Source organism: Schistocerca nitens, chromosome 3 (genome assembly GCF_023898315.1).
Source record: "Schistocerca nitens isolate TAMUIC-IGC-003100 chromosome 3, iqSchNite1.1, whole genome shotgun sequence".
NCBI lineage: Eukaryota > Metazoa > Arthropoda > Insecta > Orthoptera > Acrididae > Schistocerca > Schistocerca nitens.
Window position 1 is genome coordinate 537,607,269 of NC_064616.1, and position 24,425 is coordinate 537,631,693.

Genomic DNA, 24,425 nt, shown 5'->3' on the forward strand with positions numbered 1-24,425 from the left:
TCTTGGAAAATTAATATTTAGGGAACCTTCTGTGTAGTGCTGCTTCCTCTCAAAGTGACACCGGCAAAATTATTTTCATCGATCTTTGTCACTTTACAGTATCATCAAATCGTAAATTACCCTTAAGTAAATCACAAAAACTATTCATAATGCAGAAATAAATAAGAGATTGATATACATTATAAGATATTGAGGTTTGTACAAGTCATTGTACAGTAATGTGCTTCACAGTAGAAACTCATCCTAAAGAAAACGCAGAGAGGAAAAAGCCATTCTTTCATATGCACTGTATTGTTCGGTAAGGTTCCATTTCCAACACATAATTAATGAAACTGTGAATCGGAAAATTTCGATTTTCGAATCTGCATTAATTTTTAAACCGCCCTTGAGGTATATCACTTCCTTTGTTTATATAATACTTCAGAGTTTTCTCTTGTAACACACTATTCTTATGCGAAAGCGATGCTAGCGTCTTGTTCATCGTTGTCATTTAAGAAATACTGGGTTACAGGAACTAAAAGAAGAGGTTGTTAAAATTTCTTGATACCGAACGTTAGGGACACAACAGCGAACGAATATATAAGTGTTATGTAGGTGTATATGTCTATGAAACCTCTGTTTGCTGTGATACTACATGTGCAGCAAATGTTGCTCCCAATTGGATGCTAAAATGTCTGAATACGATCCTTGCGATTCTCCATCCACGCTACCCGACTGTGACTCAACAGTCCAACAACAGTAGTTTCCATCAAGACAGTGACGAGAAAGGTGACGAACAACCATACTTCAGAATGATATTTTCGATCGGCGACGTGTCAGGTGCATGTGTACATCACGAAGTATTAAGGCCTATAAGTCACACTGACTTGCATAAATATGAGGTGTGAAGAGGCTTTAAAATTAAGTTCTTCTAAAGCACTCCTGTCATCGTTACTTTGTATGAAGATAGGAGCTGAACTCCCATGTTTCATCCAATTAATTTCAAAGGCGTCAAAATGAGCGTGTGTTCACTATAGGGCACAAAGCTACAGACTGTAAGACTACCCTCAGAAAAGCTGCATCTAACAAGTAGCTTCTTGACGACATGACACGTGGCACTGGAATGCATCTGAAGGTAATAAATTTTCATCAATTCTACAGTGCAGCAGCGAAATTCGCGTGACTGTTTTGCCTCGTGGATTTTGGGGTTTCCATACAGTTGAATAGGACACAAGCACATGAGCGCCACATGTCCTAACAAAAGCATGCAGTCTCACACTATGGACACAAACAGCTGCGCATTTACTGTTGACAATGTAAATGGAACATGGTTTTGCGTTTATGTTTAGTGTAGAGGCCCTTTATGAAGTGAACATGGAATTACTCTGGCAATCCCCCTTACATAGCAAAGAGTGTAGCTGCACCTATACGTATGCAATATCTCTGAAATCTTTATCCCTCTTGAAACTTCCTGGCAGATTAAAACTATATGCTTGGCTGGGATTCGAAAATGGGACCTTTGCCTTTTGTGACCAAGTGCACTACAGACTGGGCTATCCTAACTTTACTCAAGAACCGTCCTCACGGTTTTAAGTCCTCCAGTAGCTCATCTCCTGCCTTCCAGACTTCATAGAAATTTGCCTGATACCTTGCGATACTAGCATTCTCCTGGAAGCATAGAGTGCCCGTGACAGGTATAGATCCAAAGTTTGAATCCTGGTCTCGCACCCAGTTTTAATGTGTCACGAAGTTTTAAGTCAGCGCACAGCCCACTGCAGCGAAAAACTTCACTGCAAAATCATCATAATTTATAATTGTTACACTTTATTTACTCATACATAAATAAATATATACTCAGTACAGTAGCTTCTGCATATCTGACGATTACTTGTCTTTCATCACGTTGTACTATTTACTGGCGTTATCTAATGTGTGCCCAGGCAATATTGTCATATGGCCGTACATAATTTTAACAAAGGAAAAAATAATATTCTCACAATGGTATAACAGAATTATGAAATTCCAGAAAGAATCATATTGTTTCCCCCTACTAAGACACCCCAAGTTACTCATTTTGCGCCTGCCAAGAATTGTAAATGACTATCAGAGCTCAAATGACGCTTACACAAGCTTTATGTGACATATCTGTACGCAAAGGCATTGGATTCGAAACCAGGCTAACACGTAGCTACACATGAAATATTAAATTACATAACCAGTATGTTGCAAACGAGTATGATTGAAATAAAGAAGCTGGAACTGATTTGATGTGTTCTTCAAACAAGATGTATGGCCGACATATTGGTCGCGAGAAAACAGCAGCTACACTAATGTTTGAAACAATTCTCATTCATTCTTTCATCTCAGTTGCACGTTTTTAAATACATGACACATATCGAATTCTCCGAATGATCTGCAGTTGATTCTGTACAGGTTGAAACGTAATTTGTTTGACATGTCTCCATTCCTCCACCATCTCGTATTGGTACCTACTTGTCTATTGTCGCACAACAAATTTGTGGTCATCCATAATCAAGAGTCTCTTGCAAAAGTTATCTGTCAGAAATTAGTACATAAGGGTTAGTACATAAGGACAAGTGTTCTGCGCCGTTCACTGCCTACAAATTAAGTAATTCTTAGGCCCGACTAACGCGAGATTACCCCTGTTACTTTTTGAATAATTTATATGTAAAGCCCTTATAGACTGACTTTTCTTCTGTTACCATCAAAACTACTCGACAATGTGTGGGAACCAGTTACATGTTCCACTGAATGACCCTCGTTGTGATGCATAAGTTTTACTACTCGGTGGTATAATGCCACACATGTAGAGCGAAACTGGTACTGTGCTATTCCACCTCCACATTAAGTCTAAAAAAAAATTTCACTTTGTCCATGAAGTTGCTCTCTACCATCACAAGTTTATCACAGGAAACACGACAAAGGTACCGTGTAAACAACATAACATTGGTTTGGAGTGTACTATATGTTTGGGTACGCAGATGATTAATACACTGCTGGAAACAAAATGCTACACCCTCAAGGACTGTGTTCACTGGCTCAAAGGTACATAGTTCACTGCGTGATAGTTCAGATGATAACAGTTTCAGAAAAACTGTATAATTGTTCAACAGGAAGAGCTTCGCAAATTGAGGAAGTGAATAACGTGTTAGTTTACCTGTAGCCCTTATACAAGCTGTTATTCAGCATGGCACTGCACGATTTTGTGAAGCTGGTACGTTAGATTGTCAAACTCCCATGCGTTCTTCATTGGGGAAAGATCCGCTTACGCTTCTGACCAGGGTTCGGCAAGCACGAAGAAAATTAGTAGAAACTCTTGCCCTATGTAGGTGTGCATTATCTTGCTGAAATGTAAGATCAGGATGGTTTATCATGAAGGGCAACAAAACGGGGTGTAGAATATCGTTGACGTACCTCTGTGTCGTAAGGATGCCACGGATAACAACCAACGGGGCCCTGCTATGAAACAAAATAGCACCCCAAACCATCAGTCAAGGTAGTCGGGCCATATGGTGGGTGAGGATATGACTGGTATCCCACCACGGTTTGGGGAGTGTCCAGACCCATTTTCACTTCTCATCAGGGCCTGGAATTTCATTAACTGGCACAGGATTGTCTCCAGTGATCAGCCTCGCTTCAAACTGAGCCTCGATGACCAGCAAAGAAGTGTGTGGAGACGCCCCAGACAGCAGTGGGACACCAACGTGACTGTCACTTATTATACTCCCTGATAACCATTAATGGTCTGGGCTAAGATTCAGTTTCATAGTATTACCCTTTGGTTGTCATCCGCAGGATCCTTACAGCACAGCAGTACGTCGACGACATTCCATGTCACGTTAAGTTGCCCTTCATGGCAAGCCATCCTGTGCTCGTATCTCAGCCAGATAAAGCCCTTACATACTCGGCAAGAGTATCTAGTACTCGTCCTTGTGTTTGTGACGCCCTACCTTTCAAAGCAAGGTCACCCTCAGCGGCTCGGCATTTGTTTGCAGCATTTGGCGTAGGTGACCCCGGAATTTCTGATCTGGGGACTAGTAAGCGCCACCAGTCCTCTGTCAGTGTAAGATGTGGTCATGCTTCAGCAACCACTGTATGGGGCAACAGTGGAACGTTATGTGTCACCGGGAATGGGGATACTGGCTTAGCCACACGGATGCGGAGGATCCTAAAAACCTCTTTAAAAGGTCACAGTTCTCAAAGTGTGCTGTACGCTGATGAGGTGCATGGTTGTTGAGGTGGAACAATCGTTAGTGCACAGCCTCTGTGGAAACTGCCACACCGCGGTGGTCTCGCGGTTCTAGGCGCGCAGTCCGGAACCGTGCGACTGCTACGGTCGCAGGTTCGAATCCTGCCTCGGGCATGGATGAGTGTGATGTCCTTAGGTTCGTTAGGTTTAAGTAGTTCTAAGTTCTAGGGGACTGATGACCGCAGCAGTTGAGTCCCACGGTGCTCAGAGCCATTTGAACCATTATTGAAACTGCCACACCTCATATGCGTATGGCTGACCTAGAAACACGGGGATGTGTCTAAGTTGACTCTTATGTCCTTAGCTTCTCGTGGGACCGAGGTGAAACCCTGGAAATATTCTCCTTCTCCTGCCAGCTGATTGGGACGGCCGCTGATAGTATCAACACCCTGTCAACTAAGAGGCCTCGCGTAGCCAGTCTTCCTGACTCGGGGGTTTTTCAGAGTACTTACGTTAATGGTGACAGAATGAATGCGGCTGGACAGAATGTGTTTATAATAGTTAAGAGGAAAAAGGGCCACTTCGAGGAAGTCTCGTCTTTTTACACTCAAAAGGGTTTACAGGGAATTCCTGGACATTGGAAACCTGTCAAGCAATTACGCAGGGGGACGCTGCTGGAACAAATGTGTAGTATCCAACAAGTAAAGAAACTCCAGAAACTCAGTGCCTCACGGAGTATGCAATAGAAACTGAGCTGCACAATATACTGAACAACTTCAAAGCTGTTGTGACTTGCTTGGATCTGATCAACATTCTCAGAAAAGAACGGAGAGCTGAGTGGTCCTAAGAAGGCATTGCTAATGAGCAAAGCATAATGAAAATGATGAATGGCGGTCTAATGAAATCAAACTTCTTTATACTGACTTTCAAAGTACCAAATCTTTAGAGTAAGTCAAATCAGGATTTCTTCTCGTAAGTGAGAAGTTTAATGTACTCATCCCAATGTGCTGTTTTGAATGCCATCGCTTTGGGCACACTAATCTTGGTTTTAAGGGGGAAGTGACTTATGACTAATGTGGTCAGGATGCCCACAACGGGGTCAGTTGTTTCTCTCCACTGAAGTATGTTAATTGGTCTGGTTATCACCCTGTCTGGAGTAGGGACTTCAGTGTCTCCCTTGAACACAGTAAGATACAGGAAATTAAAATAACTAAGCACATTCCCTATGGTGGCGCCAAAAAGATCTGCAAGGCCATGCAGCCCCAACATTCGCTACATCCTTTACTTCCGCTTTTAGACTGCCAGTTCAGAAGAGCAATGCTCCTTTACACACGGAGGTAGGTAATGCCAGCATTAGCACTTGTGGTGCTGTTGTTACTTCGAAACTCATACCTCCTCCGTGAATATCAGAAAAAGCAATGATTGCTGGCGTTTCGGAGCTCCCTGTTCCTCAATAGGTTCAGTCTGGTCCACCATCCAGAAATGCCACTTTCAACTCCACGGTTGTGTCTCCGAAGCTTCACCAGGAAAAAAAAAGTCTAAGGCAGAGAAACAGCTGCTGACAGAGAAGTAAGCAGTCTCATAATGTCAATGTCGCTCTCGCTGAATTGTCTCACGATTAATCTTCGGAGTTCACCCGAAAAATGAGGCTCCACCCACTATGGGTTCCCCTATCAGGTAAAAAGACATGGTGAAAGGGCAAATCACGTGATAAATGGCTACCATACTACTCTGGAACATTAATGGGCTCAGGAAAAATGTGGAGGAACTGAAATTCCTAGCACAGCAAAGCCCACTGTGTTTGTGTCTCCAGGAAATGTATTAAAATGTCTGATACCCGTGTACTACGAGTCTACATCCTTCATCACAAGGATGACCTGACAGGGGAAAAAGCCAAGGGAGAGGTACCTGTGTTTGTCAATAACACATATAACGCGTCTGCTCTCTCCTTGGTTACTGACCAACAAGTAGTACCTGTTGCAGTTCATGGGGATCAGAAAATCAACAGCTGTTCATCGAACTTACCTCCTCAGGATACAATAGACCCCGAAGCTCTCACACACCTTATAGAACCACACTCCGTCCGTTTCTCCTACAGGGTGCTTTCAAGGTCCATAACGTATTATGGGGTTCGAGCTATACTTGCCTTACGGATGGAGTCTGGGAGAATCCCACGATGTCTCAGGAGCTGTGCGTCCTCAACACAGGCGCTCCCACTCTTTTCTCGTCCGCTGCTCGTGGTCTCACGGTAGCGTTCCCCCTCCTGTGCACGGGATCCCCGGTTCGATTCCCGGCGGGGTCAGGGACTTTCATCTGCCTCGAGATGACTGGATGTTGTTGTGTGGTCTTCATCATCATCATTCATCCCCTTTACGGTCGGAGGAAGGCAATGGCAACCCACCTCCGCTAGGACCTTGTCTAGTATAGCCGTGCAGGTCTCCCACATGATCCCCTAAGCTCTGTCAAGGAGTATGGGAATTCATCATCATCATCATCACTCTTTTCTCGGCTGCTGCTTGGTCGCCCGCAGCCATCAACCGCTCTTTCTGCTTCCCAGTCCTTACAGACTGTGCCCCTCATTCCATTGTCGACTTTCACTGTGGTACACCTACTGGATGGAGCATTACAAGAGCAGTAGCCACCGGAACGGATTGTTCACCAGGGCTAAATGGAAGTTGCTCAGCCATCTGGCCGTGTCTGAACACAACGACAGCCTCCTGGAATGTGTAGACCACATAACTTGAGTGATTCATCATGCCACTGAACTATCCACCCCAAAGTCCTCAGGTCACTTTAGGAAAATAAATGTACCTTGTTGGAACAATGAGTGTTGCTGAGCGATATGGAAGAGGCCTGTTGCTCTTGGACGCTTTAAATAGTGCCCAACAGAAGACAACTTAACAGCGTGTCAAGAGCCAATATTTGACGAACTTAAGGAGAGTAAGACCAGGACATGGCAAGTGTTACCCGTCTCCATCAACTGTTCTGCTTGTGCTACAAAAGTATGAGAAACCATCAGAAGGATTTCCAGTAAACACAGATGTTTACCAATAGCAGCAATACGGAAACCGGGCTGTCTCCAGACAATGCCCAAAGACATTGCTCAGATGATGGTAGAGTATTTTGCAACGACTACTGCCAATTCCAGCAAGGATACGGCGTTCCGCTGCTACTGTGTGGCTGCAGAGAGTGACAAATTGTATTTCAGATCCAACAATTCTCAATCTTACAACAGCTCTTTCTCCATGTGGGTGCTGGATTCGGCACTGTCTGGGACTCGTGATACTACACCAGTCACAATAAAATCCAGTAGTGCATGCTTTGACATTTGTCAACAGCGTCACAGGAATTCTTCCTTGATTGTTTTAATTTGATATGGCAGGCAGGCAAGTTTCCCATTTCATTGGCAGAGACAGTTTTGATACCTCTCCTGAAACCAAGCAAGGACTGCACCCAGTAATTGCCGGAGTCATGGACTCTGCGGCTGATCCCGGCGGAGGTTCGAGTCCTCCCTCGGGCATGGGCGTGTGTGTTTGCCCTTAGGATAATTTAGGTTAAGTAGTGTGTAAGCTTAGGGACTGATGACTTTAGCAGTTAAGTCCCATATTATTTCACAAACATTTGAAATTTTTTTTTGTGTTAGTGTGTTTCTTTTAATCTTTTTCGTCATATTTTTAATTAACCTGACTTACATATGAGAGCCAACATTCTGCATATTGCCCCATGTTTAACTCTAAATTGTAAAGATTACTGCAATTGATAGACATGAAAGCCAGAACCCAGAAGTCACTGAATATCCTAAAGTGCCTAAGCCACACGTCTTTGGAAGCGAACACGGCCGGCCGCGGGTGGCCGAGCGGTTCTAGGCGCTTCAGACCGGAACTGCGCGACTGCTACCCTCGCAGGTTCGAATACTGCCTCGGGCATGGATGTGTCTGATGTCCTTAGGTTAGTTAGGTTTAAGTAGTTCTAAGTTCTAGGGAACTGATGACCTCAGATGTTAAGTCCCATAGGCTGAGAGCCATTTAGAGCCAAGCGAACACGGCGCGTCTGCTCCAGTGTTATAGCGCATTTCTGTGATCGCGGCTAGACTACGGATGCTCCCTGAGGCTCTCTTACCTGAAGGTTATGAATGTTACCACTATGAGGGTATTAGGATGGCCACAGTACTTTATAGGACGAGCCCCATACCAAGTTTCTGTGCTGAGGCAGGGGAAGTGCCACTCATCACCCGGTCGCAGCTCCACATGGTGGGTCAGGCATGTATGTTCCTCGCTGCACCGAATGCACCTGCGCAACATACTGTAGCTCTTCCGACACTGGAAAACCCTTTCGCCAGACTTCCACGAGCAACAAGGCCGTTGGGGTCCATGTGCAGTGTGTGCTGGAGTCACTTGGTGTGGAACAAGTACAGCCCCAAATCCATGGTTTTAACCACCTGCTGCCCTACTTATTGCAGAGGCCCAGAGTGATTTCAGATTTAGTGCAGTACAAGAGAGATAGCACCCGTGCGCATTTTTAATACATTGTTTTATGATAATTTAACTGAGCACAACAATTCTGTAACTGCATTTACGGATGGGTCTAAACGGGGGCACTACATTGGTTGCTCTGTTGTTTTACTCATCGTATCCTCAAGATGAGACAGCCTCGAGACTTAACTGTCTTCAACGCGGGCAGTGAAGCAACTGGAACAATGGAGTGCATGAGACGTGTTTCGAGAGCTGTATCCTTTGCTGTTCCAATTCTCTGATTGCACTTCACTGTTCACAACATTTGTAACAATCAGATAAAATAGTTCAGAATATCCAGGACCCGCTCCTATAGCTAAAAGGTTGGGGAAGGAGGTGTCTTTCTACTGGGTGGCATTGCACATGGGCCTTGTGGGAAATGAAAGGGTGGATGTCGCTGCTAACGAGGTGTATTACTATCCTCAGTTAGTTCCGTGTGCTAAACCCCTCGTGCTCTCGCCTCTCTGTCGAGGTATAGAGTCATGTGTCGATGGGAAAAAAGAATGCTTGTAAGTGACAGATAATAATCATGATTTCTTTAAATCCACAACGTGGTTCTGACGTATCTCCTTACAGGGATGAGGCCCTCCTATCACGTCTTCGCCTAGGCCACAGTCCTGTTAATCGTGGTTTCTTGCTTCGGCAAGAGGTCTCTCATATGTGTGGTGGTGTTGGCGTATAAGACAAAGCACGCCACATTTTGCTAGACTGTCTTCTTTTCGAACTAAAGAGCTGCAGCTAACTTACCGACAGATGTGCCGTCTATTATAGCTGAGAATCAAACGAATGGGGTCCCACTTTAAAAATTTTGTGAATTGTCTGACTTGTTCCTTGAAATTTTTGGGATACTGTTTTTAATCAGTGTATAATGTAAAAGTAAGTTATCAATGTGCGTGCCCATAAAACACAGAAAAGAGCCCCGGTACGATCAAGGGAGCCATATGGTGTGGTAGCCCTCTGTCCGCCATCCATCAAGAAGGTTCCCATTTTTACCTGAAGGGCTTGCTTTTGAATGTATAATGGCTGGGAAGTTTCGTCTTCTAGATATTTATAGAATATTCCAGAACATTCTATAGTATTCAAGAACATTCCAGAGTATTAGATCCATTCTACAACATTGCAGAATGTTCCTGAATGTTCCATAATGATCCGGGATTTTCTGGTATGTTTGCGACTAGTCTGGAACATTCGGTAAAATTCCAGAATGTTCGGGAACATCCCGGAACATCCCACGTCATTGTGGAACATTCCAGAACACTCTTGAATTTTTCGAATTGTTCTGGAACCTTGTGTACCATACGAAGCCTGTTTGGTATGTTTTGGAATTCGTCCTGGTAGGCGTATATAAAGCAAGAGCCGTCGTGGGTTCGAAAGTCACTCTCTTATCAGTGACGAAGGGTGGAACCGAGAAAGTATTACAGTGAGTGTATAAAACAAACAGCGAAGAGTGAGTATTTCAAGCGATACAGTGACTGAATACAAATCGAAAATGAAGTGTGAAAAGTGCATGAAGTGTAATTAGTACCTTTGTTAGTAAATAGTCGATTGTATTTATATTTTAGATAATGCTGAAACGTAAAAGAGGAGAATATTTTGCAAGCTCTGAAGCAAAACGGCGAAAACAAAAAGAACGGCAAAAATACCGTGAGAAACAGAAAAATCTAATAACAACGAAATGGACGGAGTGAATAATCAAGTACTGCATCACAATCTTATAATAAAAGACTTCGAACTCATGCTAACCATGAAAATATCACCCTATGAGAAGCGCGGACGAGGACAAGTAAACAGTACATCCTAACATGGAGTATTCCACTATGACCCGATGAAACAATATAACAAACGCGAACACGTCGTAATCGGAAAAATGTATAACCTCTACCAATTTTGCAAACTGAAAAAATTCTGTGGACAAAAACCAGGATCCTGTTGCATGAATAGAAAAATTCTTATGATTCTGGTGTTTCCCCGGTGTTGTAACGTAAAAATTCCTGCCGAGACTGGGAGAGGAAAGGAGTATGTGAACATCACTGAGAACGGACAGGATGATAGGACATCTGTTAAGTTACCAGGTGAAACGTCCCCTTAGAAAAATTATTGATTTACTGTGCTGATAAACCTCTTACATTATTTGCTTTTCAAACAACTGAGCAAAACTGAACGTACTCAGACGTTACTCTCTTTACATATTCTGATCAACACTAAACTGACACAAAATATTTTTAGCGCTACGGAATCTGACTTTTAATAATCCCTACAAAAGAATGGCCCTAACTAACATTAACCTATACGTTTCACAAATCACTTACCTCAATAAAAATCTTCGTTACTCGAACTACTGCAATACAGCGAGTGCCACTACTGCCAGCTAAATAAAAGATTCAAACTACTGAAGGCACTAACTACTGACAGGCATAGTTAGCAATGAAAGATTTTGATAGAGAATAAACAATATATTTACCTTAATAGTGTTCAAAACGCTATTAGTCCATGATATCCGATATTAAAATTTACTCTTTCTGAGGGACACACGTCCAGATCGTCCGCTCTCAAAATTCCGCCATCTCTCTCCCCACATTCACCACTGCTGGCGGCTCACATCCAACTGCCGAATGCTACGCGCTGTTAACAGCCAACTGCCCAACACTACAATAGCGAATTTTACAACGATGCCAACCAGCCACGGTCTGCACACAGCACAGCCAGTGATTTTCATAGAGAGCGCTACGTGGCGTTACCAATATAAAAACCTAAACAGCCTACATACACAGGGAATTACTTCCACGGGAGCTGTCGAGGTCAAAAACTGTAGTGAAAGATAGAGATTGGAATACATCCAGCAAATAATTGAGGTGGTAGGTTGCAAGTGCTACAGTGAAATGAAGAAGTTGGCTTAGGAGAGGAAAGTATCCGGACACGTGGTTGAAAATGACTTGCAAGTTCGTGGCACCCTCAATCGGTAATGCTGGAATTCAGTATGGTGTTGGCCCACCCTTAGCCTTGATGACAGCTTACAATCTCGCAGGCATGCGTTCAATCAGGTGCTGGAAGTTTTATTGAGAAATGGAGCCCATTCTTCACTGAGTGCTCTACTGAGGAGAGGTATCGAGGTCGGTCGATGAGGCCTGGCACGAAGTCGGAGTTCCAAAACATCCCAAAGGTGTTCTATAGGATTGAGATCAGGACTCTACGCAGGCCAGTCCCTAACAGGGATGTAACCACTTCGCCACAGACTGTGTATTATGAATAGGTGCGCGATCGTGTTGAAAGATTCAATCGCCATCCCCGAATTGCTTGTCAACAGTGGCAGGCAAGAAGGTGATTAAAACATGAATGTAGGCCATTTTTCTGATAGTGCCACGCAAAAAAACAGGGGGTGCAATCCCCCTCCATGAAAAACACGACCGCACCATAAAACCACCCCATACGAATTTTACTGTTTTCACTACACATGCTGGCGGATGACATTCACTGGCAATTCGCCATATCCACACCCTGACATCGGATCGCCACTTTGTGTACGTAATTCATGGCTCTAAGCACTATGCGACTTAACTTCTGAGGTCATCAGTCGCCTAGAACCTAGAACTAATTAAACCTAACTAACCTAAGGACATCACACACATCCCTACCCGAGGCAGGATTCGAACCTGCAACCGTAGCGGTCGCTCGGCTCCAGACTGTAGCGCCTAGAACCGCACTGCCACTCCGGCCGGCCATAATTCATCACTTCACACAACGTTTTCCTACTTATCAGTCGTCCAATGTTTACGCTCCTTACACCAAGCGAAGTATTCCCACCTCCTGCCTGTCATAGTACTTGCAGTGGATCCTGATGAAGTTTGGAATTCCTGTGTGATGGTCTGGATAGATGTCTGCCTAATACACTGGTGTCAATTACACTGGTGTCTTACAATTTTAAACTGAAGACATGAGGATACAATCACAAAAGCGCAAAATACATAATTAAGGAACATAACAATACAGATAACATTTGTTGTAATGCAGGCTTTACAAAAGAATCGAAATAACATATACATCAGTGTTACAGGAATCATGACATAAGTAAATACATAAACGGTCAGAATAACTTTCGAAACATCACCTTCACACGTGAGCATTAAAACAAAACAGAATAAATTATGTCTAAACATCTTTACTAAGTAAATAACATATTATAAATGCAAATTATATTTGAGGATAACAGTATTCCTCATCATAGTGAATGTGGCTGAGTATTAGAAAATTTCTACAAGGTAAGTCTTATCAGATAAACTCATAAAGACAGGAAGAACACAAATACACAAGGTACACAGACACATAGTGGAATAACATAAGAGGACAGGAAAGGATTTGTTTTCAGTGTGACGTTTGGTACTGCAAAAAAATGGTTCAAATGGCTCTGAGCAGTATGGGACTTAACATCTGAGGTCATCAATCCCCTACAACTTAGAACTACTTAAACCTAACTAACCTAAGGACATCACACACATCCATGCCCGAGGCAGGATTCGAACCTGCGACCGTAGCGGTCGCGCGGTTCCAGACCTGAAGCACCTAGAACCGCTCGACCACACCGTTTGGTACTGCAGTCCAACCCAAAACTTCATTTCATAGATGTTTCCTCTTATTTCACTTTTTTTATGCCTTGTCAACGCATTTCTTCGAATTCATAACAACTCATTCTCTTATATAGCCTACCCCCTCTTAAGCTAACTTAAATCTACTGAGCTCAGATGCTAAACTAAGGGATGAGGCAATGCAGCAGCACAAAACAATTAACAAAAATGCAAATTGGCAAAGCAAGCAGCAATAAATATAAATTAACAAAGCAAATTCAACGTTATCACTAATATGAGCCAATGTGCAGCAAGAAGAAAAATAAATCAGTAGTAAAATTGGCTTAACAGAGTAATACAAAGTGAAATTTAATAGCACTATGCCTGGCAAGCAGCAGCAGCAAATGCAATAACTTATATTTAAACATGCCAAATCTCAAGCAGAAAAAATATTACAGTAAAAATGGCCATGTTTAATACGTATGCCATATCTTACCACTAGAGTGATGCATCATGAGAACTTACTCTAGCAGACAAGTTACCAAATCGTAAAAAAATTATTTATGCAATTCCTGTGAAGGAAAATGTCTTTTGTGCGCCCTCGATTTTTTTTAAGTAGATCATAAAATTATTATTTACTAGATCTGTAGGCATAAAATATCTATATTACTACATCTATAAAATTTTATTTTAACCAATGCTGCAGTGCAGCTAGAAAAAAGATGTTAAACGAAATGAGCACATCAATATATAAAGCAAGGCGTGAACGACATTCACTAGGCAAATGGCGTCTCCAAAGGTAGTAAAAAAATCTCTCAATTAGAAAGACAATAGATGTAAAATGTTCCTCATCATTTCATTAGGCATTTTAGTAATTATCATAAAGTAAGAGCTCCACAGTGTAATCATATGTTTTAAACTTTGAGCGTGTCGTATTTGTGATGCTTTCTACAAAGAAATGTCAATAGCGAGGATAATGTCCCCCTTTTTTCACCTCCTGTGCCTCTGAAAGGCACACGCTAATGGCTTTTTTTCCAGGTGACAGTCGCTCAGATGGGGCTCCACAGCACATTACGTCAAGGTCATCTACCTTATTTACTGAAATATTTATGGCAGCAGTTTCCACTACAGTGACAGTCCCATACAAAATAGAAAAATTTCAAAGGTTAGAAATTTACATTAGAAGTGTGTAGGAACAAAATCTCATATATAACAGTGTCCAAAAAGTTTTGTTGCATTGTGATAACTAACATTCACGTATGTACACACATTTCATAACTCTTAAAGTACGATTCTGGGTTTCCAACAACCTTTTCATAAATCAGAGTCCCTAACCACTACTCCTTATTCCTTACCTTATTACACATATACATATTCATCAACACATCTTCAATATTTCCTCATAATAAATACATAGCATAATCAAATTCCTCATATAGCATCATCTCATTGATCATAAACATACCTCAACAGCATACTACACCTTGTCGTCGTAATAATAACATCATAACACCTCAGTCAAATCTCAAAAACGTCGTAGCTTTCTGCAATATTTTCAAAACCTAAAAAAAATTCTCTGCTCATTTCAATAGTGTCATCTACCTCAAACGTACTTTAAAAATCATGATCCCATACCATATACATCATTCAAAGCTCTCATAATATCACAATGTTTCCGAAAAAAATATGAACTGTTCACAAAATACAGACAAAATACAATTTCATAAGTGTGTAGTTATCCAACCGTGTAATTGCGTAAACATCTGGCACTGACGTAGTGAAAAAACATGTTTGTCTCTCTTAGTTAAATGATCAGATAGCTGTGTAATTTATGTGTTAGAGTAATATGGTACCGATGCGTAAAGTTGTATAAGCAAATACCATATTAGCTAGGGCTCCTTGTGCTTGTCAAACACATGGCACACAAAGTAAGTGTGTACCCCCCTGAGAATTAATGTAATTATACCCTCAGGTGTTACAGATTACAGCAATCGAATGAAATGTATCACCGAAAACTTTCTTTGTATCTTTGTGATTCAAAAATCTTTAAAAATAAATGTTTTAAGTACAAAATTAATCACTCAAATGCGTGTCCTGTAGCGCTAAATGTGCGTCTTGCAGTAAGATAATTCTGTGGATGTGTCGTAGCTATTGTCCTCTGTAAGCAAAGTTCTGCTGAAGTCAATGTACTCACATCATCATAAACGAAAGTGAAATGCTTTGCGTATAGATATCTTAGTTATTACGCTTATTGCCGTGATGAAGAAAGTACTGTGCTGTAACGTATTGTTGTGCTACAGTAAATGCTGTTTCATTGTAGCTATACCACAAAAGTTACTAATAAAACATGTTTTAATTTCCAGAATAATACAGAAAAACTATGCAGATATAAAACAGATACAGTGCAAAAGCAATAATATAAATTGTGTCACTCATTAGTAGCGTTGTGATGTAATTGTGTAACTGTCAATTAAACTAACCACTGTGTCATCTTTAATCTCTCAGAAAGTATTTTAAATCCAGAATGTATTTTCAACTAAACCAAAATGTTGCATTAAAATCTCATTAGCAGTACCGGTATATGTTCTAAGTATGTGAGCCTTATAGTCGTTACGTAGATGTGCAACTAACAAGCAAGAATGTATACACAAAATAACACTGTGTCGTCTGTTCACTATAACAATGCACTCGTAAATACTGTCTAAATATGTTCCCTAGGTTCTAGACTGGATAGTTAACTTCAAAACATTGTTGCATGTTAACAGTTTCTCAGTGTGACAAATTGTACTAGTAGCGTGAAGTGGAAACTTTTATGGCAAAGACAAAGTTAAAAAGCAGATTATCTTTCAATAAACGGTTTTAAATGTGAAATGTGGTGTAATCCTTTACTCTTCCTAGTATGCAGAGTTTCAACTTCAACGCAATTATCATGTGGTATACGTCGGTAAGGAATACTGGAATTTTTCTCAAGGTTAGCGTCTATGTTCTTTTTCTCTGAGCCAGCCGGCGCACGTAGCTGCTTGCGGTGCGAGTCATTGTCTGCTATCTCTTTGTTGGCGTGCGTCATTATTGGGATTAGGAGACCTAACTTCTACAAATTCACCTTGCTGAGAGGGCCCAGCCCTGTTTGAATCCCGCCAGTTCTGATGAAATCCAGGTCTGTCGTTATGATTATATAGTCTGTCGTCATGTCGGTAGTTCCTGTAGTTTCATTCTTGTCGGTTAAGTGGTGGAGAATGTGGTGTCACCGCCAGACACCAAACTTGCTAGGTGGTAGCTTTTAAATCGGCCGCGGTCCATTAGTATACGTCGGACCCGCGTGTCGCCACTGTCAGTGATCGCAGACCGAGCGCCGCCACACGGCAGGTCTGGAGAGACGTACTAGCACTCGCCCCAGTTGTACAGCTGACTTTGCAAGGAAAGGTTCACTGACAAATACGCTCTCATTTCCCGAGACGATAGTTAGCATAGCCTTCAGCTACATTTGCTACGACCTAGCAAGGCGCAGTATTCAATTGATATTGAGATTCTATTAATGTATCATCAAGAGCGATGTTCTACAAATGTGGATTAAAGTTAAGTATTCCAGAAGCTACGTACTTTTCTTTATAGCATTCATTACGTATTCTGTTTCAGACCTCACGCCAGCCTGCGTGAGTTTAAGCGCGTGCCTTTCGGCTTCCTCTCATTGTGTCTAGGCTGTCTTGTCTAGACACAACAGAGAATTTCTCCCTGAATTATCACTTCACGGTGGACCATTGCTTCTGAAGTTATTCTGTCTCCCATGATAATAATAGTTCTGGTTGCCATATGGTCTGTTTCTATGATTGCCTGTGTCATATTCAACACTATGGAAACGCGACCTTTCTCTGTAACTATTACTCTGCCAGTGGTTGTCATATGGGTGGTGTCTGTTTTGTTCACGATTTGCGTTGTAAGAATAGCCTTGTCGTGTCCAGTTATTATTTCTGTCATCGCGGAATTGTGACGGATGTGACTTGTAATTGTTGTGCTCCTGTTTTCGAGTTCCGCGATTGTCAGTGTCAATTTGCAATTCTTGTAACAGTCCCTGAAAAGCTTCAATGTCGTCTTTGCAGCGTCCCGCCAAAATAATATGTCGTAAATGTTCAGGCAATTTGATGAAGCAAATGCGGATGAGTTCTGAGGAGCTGTATGGGTTTGAAAGATACTGACTCTTATGTAACATGTCTTCGAAATATTTGACAAGACTGGAAAATTCAGATTTTTCGAAATGTTTCATCATTATGATGCTATGTTTTACTCGGTCTTGTGTAGCTTGAGGCTAATATGCTGAGAGGAAGGCATGGGCATGATAAAATTCTCCTTCACTGTGACAATCGTGAATGACTGTACGCATTCTTAAAGCTGGTTCATTCTCTAAATAGCCACACATAAATTCTAATCTGTGCTCTAATGACCAGTTGGGAGGAAAACAATGAGAGAATTGATGGAGCCACGCTTGTGGATGAATGTCGTTGCCGGAATTCTTAAATGTTTTGATTTTACGTGTAGTAATAAAAAGCTTATAGTCAAAAAGATCCTGTCGGCGAGTCGCATGTCGGTCATTGTTACGTCGTTTCGGTGGTTCCATCTCATAATTCAGTGTACCTTGCCAATTTCTTTCATAACTTCCGAGGTGCCCTGTGTTATTATTTTATGGCTGTTCCGTATTTCCATGTCCCTCTTCCCGTAGTGGAGCGCGAGTGTCCTCTGAAATATGCAATTCCTGTATTACCTGTGTCAACTGATCTTGTGCTTCCCGGATTTCTCTTTGGTGTTGCGTTTTAATTTGATTCTGATTTTGTTTGAATTTACTAATTTGTTCGTACTCTTCTGTGTAATTAACCTTTATTTCTGTCAAATTTATTGTCGTATTGAAAGATTCCTAAGATACTGTAACAGGATCTGGTAGGCCTGATTAACATTTTATTAATTTTTCTAAAAAAACTCTAAGAGTGAATTTTTATTAGTTACCATTTACATACAACATATAGAAATAATTTTATTAATTCACTTATAAGTTGCAGTTTACATTTTATAACATTTATTACAACCAATTTCTTCAAAAAACATACTCATTATTCACAATATTATGTATATAGGCAATATTTAGACAAAAATTTATTATTCATTGTTCATATAAAATTGCATTTTTCTTAGTTTTCAACATGTGACAAACAAGAAGCACGAACAACGGCACTATGTTTCTTACAAATGTTGGTTTTGCACTTAATGCATGTCATAGCACTTTTCCTGTGTTTATTATATGGACAATAATTGCATCTTCTTCTTTTTCCTGAAACTGGTAGTTGGTTCGGCAGTATGACATCTTTTTGTACACCAAATCTTTGCATGACATCATCGATTTTCTTTGGAAGATTGGGGATCTGAATACGAAGTTCCATTAGTGGTCTTACCATTTCATCTGCTAAATCTCTTAGGAACCAACGCCTTTTATCACTTCTTCCTCTATGGTATGTTAGATGTTGGGCGGAAAATAAAATTTCACTGTTAACTGCTGCGACGTCCATTATATTAGCCATAATGCAAATGGCCATCTTCTTGTTTGTCTCTTTCAAGTGTAATAATGAATTTTCTGGTCCATTTGATCTACTGCACCCTTCGTAGTGTTATAGAACTTTATTATATTTGGTTTCTTTTTTGCGTGAGTTTCATCAACGTTTCTGTCATGATGCATTGTGCTAATGAGAACTACAGACTTTTTCTTTTTGGGAACATAACTCACCATTATAATGTCACCTCTAAATGCAAACAAAGAGGAATGAATCGCTCTTGAGGCAAATGGTTTGATCTCATTAGGTATTTCTGGTTTATTTTGTTTGATTGTTCCCACCACTGTAATTTGCTTCTGAAGCATCTCTTATGCCAGCTGCACACTAGTAAAGAAGTTGTCAACAGTAATATTTTTTTATGATCCTTCAATGCTTTTAGCAAGATCTTTCACGACATTCAATCCAAGATTTTTCTGAATAGGTTCATGGGGCTTCCTTCCCGTGTAAACAATTCCGTCTAAAGCACATGCAGATGTAGCATCACATAACCAAAATAGTTTTATGCCATATTTGGCTGGTTTAGAGGGCATATACTGGGTGAAGCTGCATCTTCCACGGAATGGGACTAGGTGTACGTCAACTGTGAGCGAGTCATTGGGTATCATTCTATTTCTACACTTGTCAAGGAATAGTTCCCATACATAGCGAACAGCTTCAAGTTTGTTATCTGCAGATCGAGCTTCACGGGTATGCCTGTCATCAAATCTAATCATTCTCCTTATATCCTCGAATCTACGTATTTACTGACATGGTGGCCTTATGTGTATGCCTTTTAATCTAAGAATAATTCTCTAATAGGGACATCCAAACTCTTCTCAACACCAGAAAGCAGTAAAAGACCAAGAATGCCATCCATTTCAGCAAACGAGACGTTTTTCCACGTTTTACCACGTAAAGCAGCCATTCTTCTGCCATCAATATTTGTGCAGTTGATGATTTCCTCTAGTATTTCCTTGGAGATTAAATAGTCCCAGGCATCCTTAGGTTTACAGGTTTTCAAGCCACGGGCTGGACCAGGTGTCTTCTTTACGATATTATGGACAGGCGTACGAAAAGTTGCAGGAGGATCTAATTTCCAAATAGTTCCGTTCCGAGTAACGTATGTGTGGTCTTCTAAACCTTTTTGTGGTGGTTCTTCACTTTCAGACTCTGATGAAGTAATATTATCGGAAGGACTGCCATCTGCCTCAATATTCACATCTGCGGCTTCATTGGCTGATTCTTTACTACTTGCATCTTCAAAAATATTTCCTTACTCGCAAGAGTCATCTTCTTCAAACCACTGAGCCACATCACTTTCAAAATTAGCTGCATTTGCACGTACTGACTCTCTTGCTTTGCGTGTCGAAGCCATAGCAAAAGGCGTGTCTCTCGAACAGCGGCTTGTGCAGCACTAAGCGAGTCATACTCGTAACAATATGGGCCTTGCAGCAACAAACAAACTACAGTAACAATGAGGCTGACAAGAGCAGCACAGGATAACAGTACAATGCAATAATAAAACATTTCATAGCAAAAAGATCAATAACACACCGACAACGCCAATATGTAAAAGTTGTGTGTATTATTTTTTAGTTATACTATTACTACTACAGCTACTGCTGCTCTTAGCACTCCTGTTGCTGGAAATACCACTAAAGTTATTGTTGAATTAATAACTCCTCCCAGACAAATGTTGAAGACAATATAGACTAAAGAACATTTTTATTGTGTGGGGGCTTCCGAAGTCCTACTTACGCATTCACGGTGTATGGGTAAACGTATTGAATTATTTTTTCTTACTTGTCACTTCTTATTCCATGTGTTTTTGATTTTAGGAAGTTTTAATTGTCGAGTGCTAGTAATAGTGTTCCATAGATTTCGTGTTTGTTTTGAATACAGTCAGAGAGAGTCCCTTTAGTCAAACATAGTGCCAGTAGTGCTACTGTTTGTTTTTAATACAGTCCTGAGACAGGTAGTGCTATTTTCATTATTTTCTACAAGACGTGTCTAGTAACCACCGTTTACTCAAGTATCAGCCACTTGTAGTGAATTAGCAGTCTAGTTAAAATTTGATTAACTCTCTACAGTGAACTGATTTCTTAGGATGGATAGGATGTGTGACTGCTGTGTACGGACGCAGGAAGAGCTGGCCACTGTTCGTGAGCAGCTGAACGTGTTGATGGCCGCGGTCAGCCGTCTTCAGGCTGCTGCCTCGGAGTGTAGCGGCAGTGGGGAGTCTGGTGCGTCACATGGCACACCCCAGGTGTTACATGCTACACCCACGGTCCCTGCTGTCGAGACATCTTCGCGGGTACCGGGCGTGGTTGGGCCACCCTCTCCCCTAGGGGAGAGGCGGGTTCAGCGGCGTTCGCGGCGCACGAGACGGAGGGTTAATGTGGAGGCTGGCCGTGTGGCATCGTCCGTTCTGCCTGTGAGTGGATATGTGGCCGCTCCTTCAGCAAGGTCCGAGCAGGCACACGGGGGGAGGGGTTTATTAGTTATTGGGAGCTCCAACGTTAGGCGGGTGATGGAGCCCCTTAGGCAAATAACGGAATGGTCGGGGAAGAAGGCCAGTGTTCACTCTGTCTGCTTGCCGGGGGGTCTCATCCGAGATGTGGAGGAGGCCCTGCCGGCGGCGATAGAGAGCACTGGGTGCACCCGACTGCAAATTGTTGCTCATGTCGGCACCAGTGACTCCTGCCGTCTGGGTTCAGAGGTCATCCTCAGTTCGTACAGGCGGTTGGCGGAGTTGGTGAAGGCGGAAAGGCTCGCTCGCGGGGTGGAATCTGAGCTAACTATTTCTAGTATCGTTCCCAGAACCGATCGCGGTCCTCTAGTTTGGAGGCGAGTAGAAGGCTTAAACCTGTGGCTCAGACTATTCTGCGGAGATCTGGGGTGCAAATTTCTCGACCTCCGCTATCGGGTGGAGAAATATGGGGTCCCCTTGAACAGATCAGGCGTGCCCTACACGCAGGAAGCGGCTACAAGGGTGGCGGAGTACGTGTGGAGTGCTCATGTGGGTTTTTTAGGTTAGAGAATTCCCTCCTTAGGCCCGACAAGACGCCTCCTGAGACGCGGCAAGGTAGGAGTAGGCAAAATGCAACAGGGAATAACAATATTAATGTGCTAATAGCAAACTGCAGGAGCGTCTATAGAAAGGTCCCAGAACTGCTCTCATTAATAAACGGCCACAATGTCCACATAGTACTAGGGACAGAAAGTTGGCTGAAACCAGACGTAAACAGTAATGAAATCCTAAACTCAGATTGGAATGTATACCGCAAAGACAGGCTGGACAGTGAAGGAGGAGGCGTGTTATTGCGATTAGAAGTGCAATAGTATCGAAGGAAATTGACGGAGATTCGAAATGTGAAATAATTTGAGTGAAAGTCACAATTAAAGCAGGTTCAGACATGGTAATTGGATGTCTCTATAGGCCCCCTGGCTCAGTAGCAGTTGTGGCTGAGCACCTGAAGGATAATTTGGAAAATATTTGGAATAGATTTCCCCACCATGTTCTGGGCGGAGATTTTAATTTGTCTGTTATAGACTGGGAGACTCAAACGTTCATAACGGGTGGCAGGGACAAAGAATCCATTGAAATTTTTTTAAGTGCTTTACCTAAAAACTACCTTGAGCAGTTAAACAGAGAACTGACTCGTGGCGATAACATATTAGACCTTCTGGTGACAAACAGACCCGATCTATTTGAAACTGTTAACGCAGAACAGGGAATCAGCGATCATAAAGCGGTTACTGCATCGATGATTTCAGCCGTAAATAGAAATATTAAAAAAGATAGGAAGATTTTTCTTTTTAGCAAAAGTGGCAAAATGTATATTTCAGAGTACCTGACGACTCAACACAAAAGTTTCGTCTCAAGTACAGATAGTGTTGAGGATCAGTGGACAAAGTTCAAAACCATCGTACAATATGCGTTAGATGAGTATGTGCCAAGCAAGATCGTAAGAGATGGAAAAGAGCCACCGTGGTACAACAACCGAGTTAGAAAACTGCTGCGGAAGCAAAGGGAACTTCACAGCAAACCTAAACATAGCCAAAGCCTTGCAGACAAACAAAAATCACGCGAAGTGAAATATAGTGGGAGGAGGGCTATGCGAGAGGCGTTCGATGAATTCGAAAGTAAAGTTCTATGTACTGACTTGGCAGAAAATCCTAAGAAATATATATATATATATATATATATATATATATATATATATATATATATATATATATATATATGGTCTGGATAGATGTCTGCCTATTACACATTGCGACCCTCTGCAACTGTCGGCAGTCTCCGTCAGTCAGAAGACGAGGTCTACCTGTACACTTTTGTGCTGTACGTGTCCCTTCACGTTTCCACTTCACTAATACATCGGAAACAATGGACCTATGGATGTTTTGGAGTGTGGAAATCTCGCTTGCAATCATATGACACAAGTGACACCCAGTCACCGGATCATGTTTGAAGTCCTTGAGCTCCGCGTAGTTCTAGGTATTAATGAGGTCATTGATATGGAGTACCTGTGCAGTAGGTGGCAGCACAATACACCTAATATGAAAAACGTATGTTTTTGGGTGCATCCGGATACTTTTGATTATATACTGTATTTAATAATTTGTTGGTTATGAAATCCAGATAAAAACTAAGTAAATAGCAAAACTGTAAGAAATTAATTAGATAACACGTGGGTAAATCGAAAGAGTCAGTGATTATTTGTAGTTTCAATTGGAGGGTTAGTCAATTTTCTTTTTTTTCCATCATTGCTTGTTCGATGTACAGACTGAACAGTAGGGGCGAAGGACTTCATCCCTGTCTTTCACTGTTTTTAATCGGAGCACTTCGTTCTTGTTGTCCACTCGAGGCTCTTGTATATATTGTATATTACCTATATCTCCCTATAGCTTACCCTCACTTTCTCAGAATTTCGAACATCTTGCACCAATTTACATTGCCGAACGCTTTCTCCATAGCTACAAATCCTATGAATGTGTCTTGATTTTTCTTTAGTCTTGCTTCCATTATCAACTGTGGTGTCAGATTTGCCTCTCTGGTGCCTTTACCTTTCATAAAGCCGAACTGATGACATCTAACATATACTCAATTTTCTTTTAGATTCTTTGTATATTATTCTTGTCAGCAACTTGGATGCATGACCTGTTAAGATGATTGTGCGATAATTCTCGCACTTCTCAGCTCTTGCAGTCTTCAGAACTGTGTGGGTGATATTATTCCTAAAGTAAGACGCTATGTCGCCAGACTCATACGTTCTACACATCAACGTGAATAGTCGTTTGGTTGGCACTTCCCCAATGATTCTGGATATTCTGATAGAATGTTATGTATTCCTTCTCCTTCATTTAATATTAGGCCCCCCAAAAGCTCTTTTAAATTCTGATTCTAATACTTGGTCCCCCATCTCTTCTATATCGGGTCCTCTTTCTTCTTCTATCACATCAGACAAATATTCCCCCTCACAGAGGCCTTCAGTGAACTCTTCCCACCTGTTCGCTCTCCCCTCTGTATTTGCAAGTGGAATTCCTGTCGCACTCTTAATGTTACCACCCTTGCTTTTAATTTCAT